We start from the raw sequence: 14435 nt of genomic DNA, 5'->3' as shown, positions 1-14435 counted from the left end.
ATTACAAATCAAATGTTTAAGTTGCTAATTTTAATTTTTTCTCATCACTGATATAAACATCATATCTGATATTTACTTGGGATAAATTGGTTCCCTGTCTTATTAGCCATTTTTCATCCGTGGTACCTGTTGCAGTAGGAGTTCAGTTTCATTCAGCAGATGTTTTCTGAGCCTTTCCTGTACTCCAGGTCAAGCAGATGCAAAGATGAGTCAAGGAGAGTTCACTCCCAGGGAAGGTGGATGAATGTGTAGAGGTGTCCTAAACAAAACTGAAGTTCATGCTTTGGAGAACTTGATAGATACTCACATGCACAAGCTTTTTTCTTTTCTCAGCAGGACACCATTGTGGCCTTGAAGGCCCTGTCTGAATCTGCAGCCCTAATGAACACAGAAAGGACAAACCTCCAAGTGACTGTGATGGGGCCCAGTTCGCCGAGTCCTGTAAAGTTTCTGATTGACACACAGAACCGCTTTGTCCTCCAGACGGCAGAGGTGGGGACAAGGAGTGGTTGGTTATCTGAATTTCTGTGTAGATGATTCCTTCTGCTGGAATAGGGCTTTGTTTCCATTCTGTTGATTTCGACAAAGGCTTGTTCCCAGCCCTGTCCTGGAGGAACGAATGTCCTTTGGTTGAATGTGCTGAGCTGGGGAGGGGAGGAGGGTTTGAGAACTTTGGAAAGATTGGGAAAAGCAGAAAACATGGTCCTTGTCTTATTGGGAAAGGAATGAACACCTGCTGAGTTCCTGTTCTTGGCAGGCCCTGTGCTGGATTTCCTTGCATGTACTATTGCATTTACTTCTTAAACTGACAGTAGGAAGTAAGTACTTTTATCCCCAAAGTACACATGATAAAACTAAGGTTAAGAGAGTTTTCATAACTTGCTCAAGATCATGTTACTAGTCACAGCAGAACTAGGATTTGAACCCACGATTGCAAAGACCGTGTTCTTTTTGGCTGCACCACATGTCCTCTTAAGAGAATTAATGAAACCAGTAGTAGAATTCTTTCTTTCAAATGGAATAAAGGACTACGCTAGACCCTAACTTATTCCCTTGGTTAACCTTGTAGGAAGTTGAAGGTAATGGATAGCTTCAGGACTAGAAACTAAGGAGGAGGGGTGATGGCAAAGGACAAGGAAGGACTAACGTTGGACTAGTCAGTGATGATATCCCACTGCATTCTCAGGAAGGCCAGGGGCTTTGATGCTGAGGGAGGCGTGAGGAGGGAAATGGCTTCTGTTTCTTGTCTTTCATGCTTCGGCCTCTGCAGAAGGGCAGACCTGTCCACAGCATGAACGTGTCCTTCCTCGGCCTTCCCCTCCCTTATCTGGTTGACCCATCAGTTTTGACATGTGAGGGTGTGTTGTAAACTTCGTAGAGCTTTACAGTGCTGATTTCTTAGACTCCCAGGGAGGGATAATGGTGGTCTCTTGTGCTAGTTGGAAGGACCTCGATATGGACAGTTAACCTTATTCACTTTTTTTCCACTTCATTCAGCTTGCTGTGGTGCAGCCAATGGCAGTTAATATTTCCGCAAGTGGTTTTGGATTTGCTATTTGTCAGGTATGTAATCATGTTTGTTTTTGTTTGTTAACTATGACTTACTGTAATAATTCTTTGGTTTGGGGAACTGCTCAATCTTTAACTTAGATAATGTAAAATTCTTAATGATTAATTTCTATGACTTAGGCAAGATAAATCACTCTCTTTAATAAAAGGAGTTAGAGAGATTACTAGCTAGTGAGTAGACGGCAACTATATGGTTTGATAATCCTTTGGAAGAAATTATTCTTGAGTATTATACGCTTTTTGAAGTGACAGTTAAAATCCTCCAATATGATTCATGTGAATTGTTGGGAAATCTCGCCTTTTTTTGTTAAAATACAGCTCAGAAATTGTGACACTTGGTAGGGTTTCTACTGTGACTTGATAAGTAGCATTTTACTTAAAATTTCTTAATGTTCACCTAAAAAATAAAGGTTAACATGATATTACAAGTAATTGACTTGAAGATAGGAAATGTGCCCCTTTGATGTAAAATTTTATATTACAGTAAATAAAGCAAGTAGAGCATGATGTGTTCCGTGCTCTGGTGTAGGAAGGAAATCTGAAGAAATTGACCCTTTATGGTGTAATTGGGCTGGAATAAAATGGAAGCAGTAGGTAAAATCCTGAATGGAAGTTATTATACTTAATACATGAAAATCATAGGGACTTACCATGTTCTTGGGACACAAAATAATGTGTAACAGTGCCAAAAAAGATCATTTGCTTCGTTAGAAAAAAATCCAAACAAACGTTGAAAGATTTACTGAGAAAGTTAAAAAAGGCTGTTATAGAGAAGAGGTGCTTTTTCAAAAACCATTACAACCGTTCTAGTTGGGGGAACAGAAACACTTAGCAAAGTAGGGCACATAGTCAGGTATAATTTGGAAGCTTCCAAATAATGTGAAGATTATTTTGTATGATACTCAAAACACAGTAAATGTCTTTTAAAAACCAAGGAAAAATGCTAGTTAAACGGAGCAGTATTCAAAGTATTCAATGAAAAGGTCAGAAAGAGCGAATAATTTGTATTGATCTTTACTGACAAAGACAATGTGAAAACTGTCACTCCTGAGCTGTCTTTCAAAGCAAAGAGTAAATCCAAAAGTAAACACATTGGATATTTTTAGATATAATTGAAAAATTATATATACTTAAACGACCATATTGCTTAGAATTCATTCTTTATAAGCCAAATGTAGATAAATGACTGAATCCAGACAATTTTTATTTGAGGTTTGAAGGACACTGCAGTAAATATGGCACCTACTGGTCAGCACATTCACCAGTCCCATGTCTGTACCTACATGCAGAAGACAAAGGGAGGGACCACTAGGCACTTCATGTAATGGAGAAGAAAACTGCAAAAATGCTGGTCATCTGGGAATAGGTACTGACATTTCCTTTAGTTGATATTTTTGTAAGTGCTCTAGGAAAAAGGAGGGCAAAGAAACTCAGGTTTGCAGTCAGTGTTCACCTCTTTTGGTTGATGGAAAGCAATGTACTGGAAATAAACGGCAAGATCTCTTGAAGTTCTCTGAGTGAGTAGTTGATCTCTACTGTAGGCCAAATATAAACTCTTAACCCTTAGTTATAGCTGGATATTAATTGTGACCCAGGGGACAAACCTCGTAGTTGTGCTTATTTCCTGATGAGATTGGTCTCTAAAGGAAAATTGCATGTCACAGGAAAGGGGGCAGGGAAATCACAGAGGCTGTCTCTCCAGTTTGATGAGAGACTCCAAGAATACTCCAAGAATATCCTACAATTTTAATTTTAGCTTAGGAAAAGTTGGAGAATGTCCAGACTAAGATATTCCAGATGATGAAGAGAATGAAGGATTATATGACCTAGGTGAGGCACAATCAAAAATTGGAACTCTTAGGTTTGAAAGATGAAGGCTTAGAGAGAGGGGTTTTTAAAGTATGTAAATCCACAGTGGATGCTAAGTGTTGAGTTCTGAGTTATATGTGTGTGAGAGAGAGACAGATTTAAGTATAAGTAAAATAAAATACAGTATTACATAGTAATAGTAAGGCTTATGAATCTTGGTATCAAAGAAAGCGGAAGAGGTAAAGAATTTAAATAGATTCCTAGTCAAGTTGGCATAAGACAGGCATAGGGAATGTTGAGTACACTCCCAAGCTTCTTATCTTAGGATCTCTTTGAGAAAAACACTGGCCCTCACACTGCCCCACAGTGTCCCCTCAGCACCATTCAAATTGGTGTTGCCGAAAAAGACCCAGTTGACTTGAAATCCCCCATGTATTTCATCATCTTTGGAAAGCATTTTATGATCAAAAAGAATCCTTGGCAGTTGAACAAGTTTCTGTTCAACCAAGGATCTTGGATGAAGACATGTTGATTTATCTTACTGGTAGTTTGTGAGGTTCCAGTTTCTGAAAAGTGACTCCAGTTGGGCAGCTGGATGCTCCAGTTAGGAGTTAGTGGATGCTTTCAAGAAAGTTGGCAGTAGTTTCATTTTTACCCTCAAGGGCTTTACATTCTTTGAAAAAGCAATAACCATCAATATCATTCACGATGGTCTAGGATACTTGGAATGTTATGTAACAATTTCTCAATTTAAAAAATAATTATTTATAAATGTTCATAATTATATTTGTTGATTATGATACTTAGTAAAACTAATTTTTTTCTACGTTGACGATTACAAATTTAGTTGGGTTTGTCCCAAAGAGAATCATTACCTAATATTTAGAATGTATAATGAAGGCAGTTTATTGCTACTAATTTATTATTTATACTAATTTGTTACTTATTGCAGCTTAATATTATTTATAATGTGAAAGAGTCTGGATCTTTTAGAGTCCGAAAATCAATCCAAGATCAAGAAGCCTTTGATTTAGATGTTGCTATAAAAGATAATGGAGATGATATCAATCACTTGGATTTGAATGTGTGCACAAGGTTGGTATTTAAGTCCCTCCTCATCCTCTTTCTCCTTAAAAAAATAGCTTTGAAGATTTGATTAAATATATGTTGTTTTTATAATGTAATTACATATATATAGTTACCTAATTATATCAATATAAGGAGTTACATTTAAGAAAGATTTCAGTTATGTGTTACATTTCAGATTATAGACTAGAAGTACTGCTAATTATACTTCAGCATTTATTTCTCAACATGTCCAGATTATTTACAGGTTTTCCTTGTATTTATAACAAGTTTGAATAGAGAAGTTTAATAAAACTCAAGTTTATAAAAGCTTTAAATTCACAAATCATGTTCAATACTCCAAAGGTGGTTATTTCTGTTGGCCATTTTCCTGTTAATTATATCAGGTTCATATTTAACCTTAATAAAAGCATGCAAATTCAGTGAAGAGAATAGTTTTTTTAGATACAGTGAAAATATTCCAGTTTAAAATGTCCTCATGTTGGGAAATTAGGCTCTTCCACCTTCTGGGAGTACTTGCTGAGGTGACTTAAATTTGGTCTGTGTCCCGAGCATCTGAGGATCTTATTAAGTCATAAGGAAAAGGCGTCCACCTCAAGGCTGCTGACTTCACAGATTCAGGGTCTTGCTCATTCTACTGCACACCCAAGTTTGAGAGCAACCCCTTCAGAAAGTTCTTGACTCAAGAGGCTTTACAGTTTCTTCCTTATTAGTCTATCCTCTTACCTCTGCATGATTTGGTATTAAGCTGGGTGTTCCTGCAAGATGTGCTGACACTGAGGAGCTGTTGCCTGCCCCTGTTAAGTGTCCCATAGTGTCTGGTTGAACTTGGGCTGTCGATGGTCTAGAAATCATGGCTGTGGTCCTGAGCTGCCACATGCTCTCAAGGTTATCTCTGGGCATTCCTCCAGGGGGTCAACCTTTTTAGCCACTGCCTGAACCCAACCTCCTCCATTATTGCTACCATCTGGACTATCTTGGGCCTTCTTGTTCCTGATTTTGGTATGAAATGTCATATGTGTTTGCCCCCTCCCTGACCTTATTGGGCATGTTGGACCAGCCGCACGGGATTATCAGAATCTCTGCAGTGGCTTCCTTTCCAGCTGAGAAGAAAGTAGAACTCCCATTATACTTTACTAAGTTTGCAACTGGGCTGTGTTCCAGAAGAACAATATCAAGTTATTATTATTGTTGTAAACAACAACAACCTACAGTTATCATTGTGTTAGATTGTCACCAGGTTGACCTTTGATAGTCTCAGAGGACAGGGATTCTCTGTGACTGCATATTTGTTGCCATGCAGAAGAAGGAAAGTTTGGGGGCCTCAGGATGTGTTTTTAGTAACCAAATTGGAGAAAAGTTAGGGAAGTGGCCGCTCAGAAGCGGCTCTTTACCAAGTGATGTGGAAGTATTTTAACAAGCAGTAAGTCCACACTAATGGGTGACAATTGAAACTTATAGTTACCAGGGGGTAAAGGGGATGGGAAGGGATAACTTGGGAATTTGAAATTTGGACCTCTTGGGGAGTGATGGATATGTTAGCTATCTTGATTGTGGTGGTGGCTTCATTGGTGTATACATCCATCAAAATGTATCAAACTGTACATCTGAAATATGTGGTTTACTGTGCATCTATATCTATAATAAAGGTATTTTTAAAAAAAGCCTTGTCTTTCAGCTCTCAGATGGTTTTGCATCTAGAGTTATGGGCACAGTTTAGATTCTATCAGTGGGAAGCTTCCACTGACACAATTGTCCACAGCAGCTGGCCCCTACTGTCACTGTCTAGTCACCAGCCTTGTAGGGCTTTTGATTTTGAGTGGGATGAAGTGCTTTCCGTCTATGTGTTAACATGTATTTGGAGCGCAAAAAGTCTAAGTTCAAAGAGTTGCGATTATAAACTGCTTTAGAACAATTCTAGTCTCTAGTTTGCTAAGCTGAAAGTGATAGGAAAATAGATTGTTTAAAATATCCTTGCTTTTCTTTTCTAGTGTTACCAAAATTTGAAGTTGCTTTGGAGATACCATTATATTGTTCTTTAAATGCTAAGAGTTTAAATGGTACCATCACAGCAAAGTAAGTATCCTATTTCTTTTTATGTCTAGAAACTGTTATGAAACTGAATGACAAAGAGCTCATTATTTACTCCAGAACATTAGCACAATGTCTTGTTTCACTTATTAAAATCCTCCAATGGATGGGAAACAAATATTTATAATAATTAGGTAGATCTTTGCACTCATTTCTCTGCTCCAAAGCTGCTCCAGTCCTAAAAGGCTGGTGTCTTTCCAAGAGTCATCAAAAGATTTACAGTATAGATGGTGTCAGATTAAAAAGAAAGTTGTAGCTTTATTCGTCATTCAGCTGACATGGATTAAGGCAATTTACTTCTTAGATGCTAATTGTTCCCTTTCAACAATGGAGGTTGAATCTTCAGGGAGGAGTGTTGTTGCTTTATTACAGGTAGCTGATGAGTAAATAATCCACATTCATCATCCATTTCAGCATCTGTACACAGAGACTTCCAACCCACCCTGATGTGTAGTCCCTATCATGGTTTTGATCCACTGGCTTGAAGAGCAGAGCATTTTGTTTTGCTGAGCTGAAAAGCACTCTCAGAGTTTCAAACATGGAGTGGGGTTGTCCTCAAATCCAGGATTGATTTCTTTTAGCATTTAAAAAAAATTAATTTTTTTGCTCCTCCCCATCCTTTGGGGTTTGGAAGGACCTGGCTGGGGCAACACTTAGGACTCGAGCCCATCCTTATGTACCTGTCAGTGGGCTGAAGTTGGCCTGGGTGGCTAAGCTTCCTCAGGAGAGCAGCCTGCAGGCTAGGGGTGGACCCACATCTCTGAGGGGACCTTTCCTGGCTCAACTGGCCACCCCCTTCTTCCAGACCAGAGAAGGTCTTGCCCTGGGTCCCAGTAGACCTCACCACACTCCCTGGTGCCCTCTGCAGCCACTTTGGAGAGGTGCTTGCTTTTCCCTCCCAAGAAAGGGTATGCCTTGTAGTGTTTATTATATTTTTTAATTGAAGTATAGGCAGTTAACAGTGTGTCATTTCTGGTGTACAGTATAATGTCCCAGTCATGCATATATACATATGCATGTATATATAGGTATATTCATTTTCATATTCTTTTTCATTAAAGGTTATTACAAGATATTGACTATAGTTCCCTGTGCTATATAGAAGCAATTTTTTAAAATCTATTTTTATATATAGTGGTTAACATTTTTAAATCTCAGACTCCCAAATTTGTCCCTTCCCACCTCCTTTACCCGGTAACCATAAGATTGTTTACTATGTTTGCAAGTCTGTTTCTGTTTCGTAGATGAGCTCATTAGTGTCCTCTTTCTTTTGTTTCTTTCTTTTTCTAGACTTCATATATGAGTGATATCATATGGTATTTTTCTTTCTCTTTCTGGCTTACTTTACTTGGAATGACGATCCCCAGATCCATCCATGTTGCTTCACCTGCCATTATTTTATTCTTTTCTTTTATCACTGAGTAATATTCCATTGTATAATATACCACAACTTCTTTATTCAGTCATCTGTCATTGGACATTTAGGCTGCTTCCATTTCTTGGCTATTGTATATAGTGCTATATTTTTTATGTATCACTATCAGTGCTTTGGTTTCTGAAATTTATTTAGTTTCAGACATTATTTGTAATAGCTGGTAAAAACTGGACCCCATCTCACCACTGTCTCATCACAATATTCCTCTCCTGGTGAGGGTGTGTGGCAGAGGCCAGTGGTGGGCAGTACGTCTCCTGGTAGAAACAGTCCACACACCAGGACATTTGAAGATGCCTGCTTTAGATTCTATTTAGCAAAAAAAAAAAAAAAATCATGTGAAACCCATGTGACACAAAGGCAAAAACATGTCTATGATTTGTATACAATGTTAATTCAACTAAGAGGTTACTTCCAATGTGAATTTGGTTACTGTGGCTGGATTTATGGTTTAGAAACACATAAATGCCTTTTTCCCCCCACATAATTATTATCCTGCCCTTGATCTTTTCTGAAGGTTAAGCATTCTGTCTGTGATTTATTTTGAGTTCTTTGGCTAACACGTATAAAACTTAGTGGCTGCAAAGCCATATAAACCATCAATGTCTGCATGGATAATGCTAAAAGTGGATACCTTCTTTTCTTCTGTTTTAGTTTTTGGGGTGGGCCAGGGATTTAATACAACCAGTTAAAATGATGATCCTTAAATTCTGGTAGCTCTCTAGTAAATTTGTTATATACTAAATTTCAGGGGGTGTAGATCCCCTGCAGCCACAGCGTAGGCAACTTCCTCCCACCAGCCCAGGGAACCCTTGTAGTTTCATCCTGATTCCCATTTGTGGAGATACTTTGAGATACTGTTGGCTGAGAATGACTTGGCAACTGTGATGGCCCCCTGGCATTTCTTTAGTGCTCAACACATTGTATTTGCATCATTTTCCTTAGTATGTGTATCTGTCAAGTTTCAAGCAGAGAAGTAGAATCAGCAGGAGATATATATTAGGAGATTTATTGTGAGAAACCGACTTGATTGTGAGGGCTAACAAGTCCAAAATCTGCAGGGCAGGTCATCAGGAAAGGCGGGCTGGGACAATCAGGTACTGATGTTACTGTTTACGAGCAGAGTTTCTTCCTGTTCAGGGAAGTCTCAGCTCCGCTTTTAGGGCCTTTCAACTGATTGAATCAGGTCAGTCAGATCATCTAGGATCATCCCCTTGACTTAAAGTCCACTGAGTATGGCTTGATCACACCTATAAAATACCTTCCCCATAACACCTAGATTAGTGTTTAAGTGTTTAGGGACTTCAGCTTAGTGAAATCGACTTATCAGGAAGACCGTCTTAGTGTTTGGTTTGTCTGCTGTAGATAGTGAGTTTCCTTGTTGCCATTTAAATTTCTCAGATCTTGCTAGTTTCTGATAATGCAACCTACCTTGAAGATCATGGGTTGAGTTCCAGACCACCACAGTAAAGCAAATATCACAGTGAAGTGAGTCACGTGAAGTTTTTTGGTTTCCCAGTGCTCATAGAAATTATGTGTATACTGTACTGTAGTCTATTTAGTGTGTAGTAGCATTATGTCTAAGAAAGCCCGATGTCCCTTCCTTGATTAAAAAACACTTTATTGCTAAAAAATGCTAACCATCCTCTGAGTGTTTGAGTCGTAATTTTTTTCTAGTAGCAACATCAAAGTTTGCTGATCACAAATCACCATAACAGATACAATAATAGTGAAAAAGCTTGAAATATTGTGAGAATTACCTAAATGTATCACAAAGACACAAAGTAAGCAAATGCTGATAGACTTCCTCCTTGCAGTGTTGCCACAAATCTTCAGCTGATTAAAAAACTCAAGTGTCTGTGGAGTGCAGTAAAGCAAAGCACAGTACAACGGGGTCGACATGTAGTCCATTCCCAGTACTTCCTTCCTATCAAAGCTCCTTCCTTCAGGCTTCAGTTGTGCAGGGATAATGTCCACAGTGGTGGCAAAGTAACGTGATTCTGTCCCACGGCAGCAAGATGTTGTGTGTGTATCTAGGTGAGTCACACCTGACACCGCATAGCCGAGGACTTTTCCCCAGAGGCCTGTGGTTAAACATTCCTCCTCCACCCCAGCTTTGAGTTCTGAGCCTACCAGTAAGTTTCAGGAGGGTTTGCTTTTATTCAGATTGCAGATATAATTTACAACTTGACAACAGCTTCAGGAAATCTTTTTACTAGCAAGGTCTTTTATCAGCCTCTAGGAATCGGCATAGGCCTATTCTGTAAATCCTGCATCCTAAGGAAGATGGAGGTGATGCTGATGACAGTGGCCATCATTGCCTTGTGTCTATCTAAGGAAAGCACATCTAACCTCCCTTCAGACTGATCCTTCCACTTGGGTCTTGTCTGGAGAATCTTAGTCCCACTTTCCCTCTCACCTATGTCTCCGCTGCTTCCGTTTGTTATTTTTAACCTTTTGCTCTTAGGGGGTGGCTTCACCATGTTTCAACATTTCTATCATTAAAGGAAGCAACCCTCCCTTGACCTTCATGCCTCCTTCAGCTGCTGCCCTGTCTCCCCTCCTCCCAGAGTTGCAGCTGCATTTTCCACTTATTCACATCTCTTCCATCTTTAGCCCCCTCTGTTCTGCCTTTCCTCCTCGTCATGCCATTGAGATAAAACCACTGTCCCCAGGACACAAAGACCTCCTTCTTGCCTAATCTTGGGGGGGCTTTCTTGGGCTTTTACAGCTTTTGCCCCCCTCTGCAGGATCGGACGTTGCTGTCCTCTCCCACTTTCCCCCTGATTTTCCTTCTTTCGCTTTGGCCACTCCTTTAAGACTCTTTGCAGGCAACTCCTTTCTGTCCATATTGTAAATGTTCTTGTTCCTTAGAGCTCCACCCCTGGCTCTCTTCTCTTTTTCTTTTCTTTTCTTTTTTTTTTTTTTTTAATTTCTCAGAGTTTTCTTCTTTGTGGCTAGGGAATCTGCTATTGTTTATATATTTTGTTGAAACCTAGATCCCGTATCACCATCCCACATTTCTAGCTTGCCCATTGGATCCTCATGTCTCACTGCCCACTGGACATCGCCCACTGGATGTCTCACAGTGACTTTAAACAGTCATCTCCCCCCAGACCTGGTTTCCTCTGCTTCCCTCTCTTGGTGGCCCGCACCACCATCTCTTTAGCTGCCCAAGTCAGCTGTACTCACCTGACTCCCTCAACCCCTATAGAGCAAACCGACATCCAGTGCAGGCAAGCATCAGGTCCAGCTTTGTCTCCTTAATGTCTCTCAAGTCCATCTTCTTTTCTCCACTGCCGCTTCCTTGATTCAGGCCAGTGTCAGCTTTCTCTCCTCGACTGCTGTTGTGGTTTCTTAAAAGTTCTTCCTGGCTCCATTTTCACCCTATTCAATCTTTTCTCTGCTTTGCATCCAGACTTGTTTCCTCTTTTTCTTCTTCTTTTCTCCTCCTTCTCATCCTCGACCCCACTCTTTCTTTTCTTCTTTGACTAAAAGGCCAATCTAATTTTATGGCTCTTTTATATGAACATTTTCAGACCATTGCCCTGAGAGTGAGGTTCAGAACTTTTAGTATATCTTCCAGAGTTCTTTTCTTATTCCTTGTCTTTTGAAACATCTCCCCCAGCCCCTTCTCTACCCTCCCAAACGTTACCTGTGCTTCCAAGAATGCAAAGTGCTTTTTCTGATGGGGCCTTGGCAAAGGCAATTTCAAGGCCTGGCTACTTGCCCTTCACACTGTCTATCCTGTATCTGTCATAGCACCAAGCACACACAGCTAGTCCACCTCTTTGAGGGTGTGTGTGTGTGTCATGGTTGCTGCTGCAAGTTGGTACCTAGTATAGTGCCAGGCATGAAGTAGGCTTCCAGTGAATATTTATTGAAAGGATGAATGGATAAGCAGCATGACCCCTGAGAGTTCAGTTTTGAGCTGTATGTAGCACAACAAAGGCCTTCATCACCGGTCAAAATCCCGTTAGAGTGAAGCACATTAAGTTGTATGGGCAATAGTTTTGGTCTTGTCACTGAATTAGGGGGTGAGGAGTAGGACTTGAACTCCAGTTGTTCCTTGGATGTACTTGGAAAGATGAGTTCTGTTGTCTTACCACTTGAGTGGATGTTATTAAGATATAGATACAATTTTTAAATATTTACTTCGTATTAGCTATTACAGTCACCTCTCTGAGTGGATGATAAGCAATTTAGGTCACTGTTTTGCTGGTGTCCATCTGTCCCATCAAGGCATAGTTAGTTAATGTGCAGAGGGTTACTGGCAATTTCCCAGAGAGGGTTACCACTGTCCTTTTAATTCTGAAATCTTCATTTGAGATGAATGGAAACCTTCATTTGTTTATTAGTTCTGATGTGAACATCTGCTCACTATTCTCAGCTCATTAAATAATAGATTCTTTCCCTTCATCGTAGTAGGTTTTGAGGGTTGTCAAGAAAATAACGTGGCGTACATCTAGTTACTTACGTAACTCCTGTGGACAGTAGAATTAAAAAAAAATTAGTTAATTTAAGGTTTATTTAAATGCATTTATTATTTGATGAATTGAGACATTGGCATCCTGTAAATGACATGGCAAAAAAAAAAAAAAGGTGAGGAGAAACATGAATTGTAATGATAAGTTCAAGTTTTTTAGGTCTTATTTTGTAAACCTATTGTGATGTGGTTGTGTTTTGAAAAAGAAAAAATCCTTGTTTTGTTAATGAAACTATCCCAGAATATCTTTGGTTTGCTTTTTTAAAAGCTGTTGAGCTGTTATTTTCTGAATGATTAGTTTATCTCCCCAATTTCCAGATTCTATTTAGGACCATAACTGTCAGTGTCCTTGTTTCTTGATTAGTATAATCAGCTTGGGGCTTGGAAAGCAAAATCTGCTTCACGTTCAAGTCAAAATAAAACATATTTTTGCCTGAGAATACTTTAAATTATGTATAGGTTTTCAAGCTCTCAAGTACAGTATCATGTGATATAAGTTAAAGTATAGTGTTCTGGTGTTCTAGTTATGCATTTGTTTAATCATTGACAAGACACAAGCACTGTTAGGTTTTGAGGACTCTTGAATGAATGTGATGCTGAAGCTGCTAACCAGGGTTTCTACTAACTTAACTGTTTTTACTTGGAAGGGTGGTATGTTTGAAGATGGTTTGTCATCTTCTCTTTAATTTGGAATGTGCTGTATTTTATATTGGTTTTTGAGTTGAGTTGATCCAGATGCAGGGTGGCTGTTTCTCTGTTCAACTAATGGATTCAGGAAGCAGGAGTTTACTGTCAGATTTATAGAGCACAAAGTACAAACAGCTTCCATGTTTGGCTTAGCATTTCACAATAGAAATGGAAGGATCCCAGGAAATGCACTGAGAAAAGGCTTTCTGACAGTAAAATGGTCTGCCAAAGATTGTCTCTCCTTCACACCAAAAGACAGTCCCATCATGAGAAAGGATAAAGCTAATACCTAGAATGCAAAGCAGCAGAGATGAGATTTGACTCAAGGAGTTAACGTTGGTGCGATGGATTTAAAAAATTACTCTTTTTTTAAAGTTTTTCTGCAAAAAGTGAATTTTTAATAGCCATGAGCACATTTGGTGCCCTGGCATGTTTGGTCTCATAAATCCAGCTGGTTAATGTTGGAACATGCAGCAGTGGCCATGGTGAGTGCAGTTTCAATGAACATTTACAACTTTTTGACTCACAGACATAGAAAACAAACTTGTGGTTACCAGAGGGGAAAGAGGGTGGGAAGGGATAAATTGGGAGTTTGCGATTTGCAGATATTAACTACTGTATATATAACAGATAAACAGCAATGTCCTAATGTATAGCACAGGGAACTATATATATGCAATACCTTGTAATAACCTATAATGAAAGAGAGTATGAAAAGAAATATATATATGTATAGTGAATCATTATGCTGTACACTAGAAATTAGCACAACATTGCAAATCAACTACACTTCAATTAAAAAAAATTCAAAAGCTTCAAAGTCTCCTGGGCATGCAGTTAATGAGCCAATCCATTTGTTTAGGAAGAAAAGATTTTCATAATCTTTTAAAAATCTTTTGACAAAAAACTGTCACTTCTAATTATGATCAGAGTTTCTCTGGGCTCTCTAGAGGCTGGGCCAAGCGTGGGTTATGAACTGTTTTGAGATATTGCAATTGAGAATCTTCCCATTTTGGAGACTTAATTTCAAGGATTACTATTTATTAAGGACATTCCTGATTATGCTTTCAGTTTTAAAAATGTGTAATAAGAGTATGTTTTTAATGTAATTCTTTCATGTTAAGCCCCATTTATTACTTTCCAGGTATACGTATGGGAAGCCAGTGAAAGGAGATGTCACACTTACATTTTTACCTTTATCCTTTTGAGGTGTGAAAAAAATATTAGAAAAACATTTAAGGTAACTCAAGAATATCTTGCAACTTGTAATCAGGA

At 39.0% G+C, this 14435-nt stretch overlaps 2 pseudogenes; both read left to right on the top strand.

Moving 5' to 3' along the window:
• LOC116279086 (otoferlin-like) overlaps nt 1-14435 on the top strand; it is a 445501-nt pseudogene that overhangs the window by 334789 nt on the left and 96277 nt on the right.
• The window catches only part of LOC102526495 (CD109 antigen-like), a 56498-nt pseudogene that overhangs the window by 11103 nt on the left and 30960 nt on the right, over nt 1-14435 (top strand).

Source organism: Vicugna pacos, chromosome 8 (assembly GCF_048564905.1).
Source record: "Vicugna pacos chromosome 8, VicPac4, whole genome shotgun sequence".
NCBI lineage: Eukaryota > Metazoa > Chordata > Mammalia > Artiodactyla > Camelidae > Vicugna > Vicugna pacos.
Note: the sequence above shows the minus strand (reverse complement) of the source record. Positions and strands in the feature narration are given on the sequence as shown.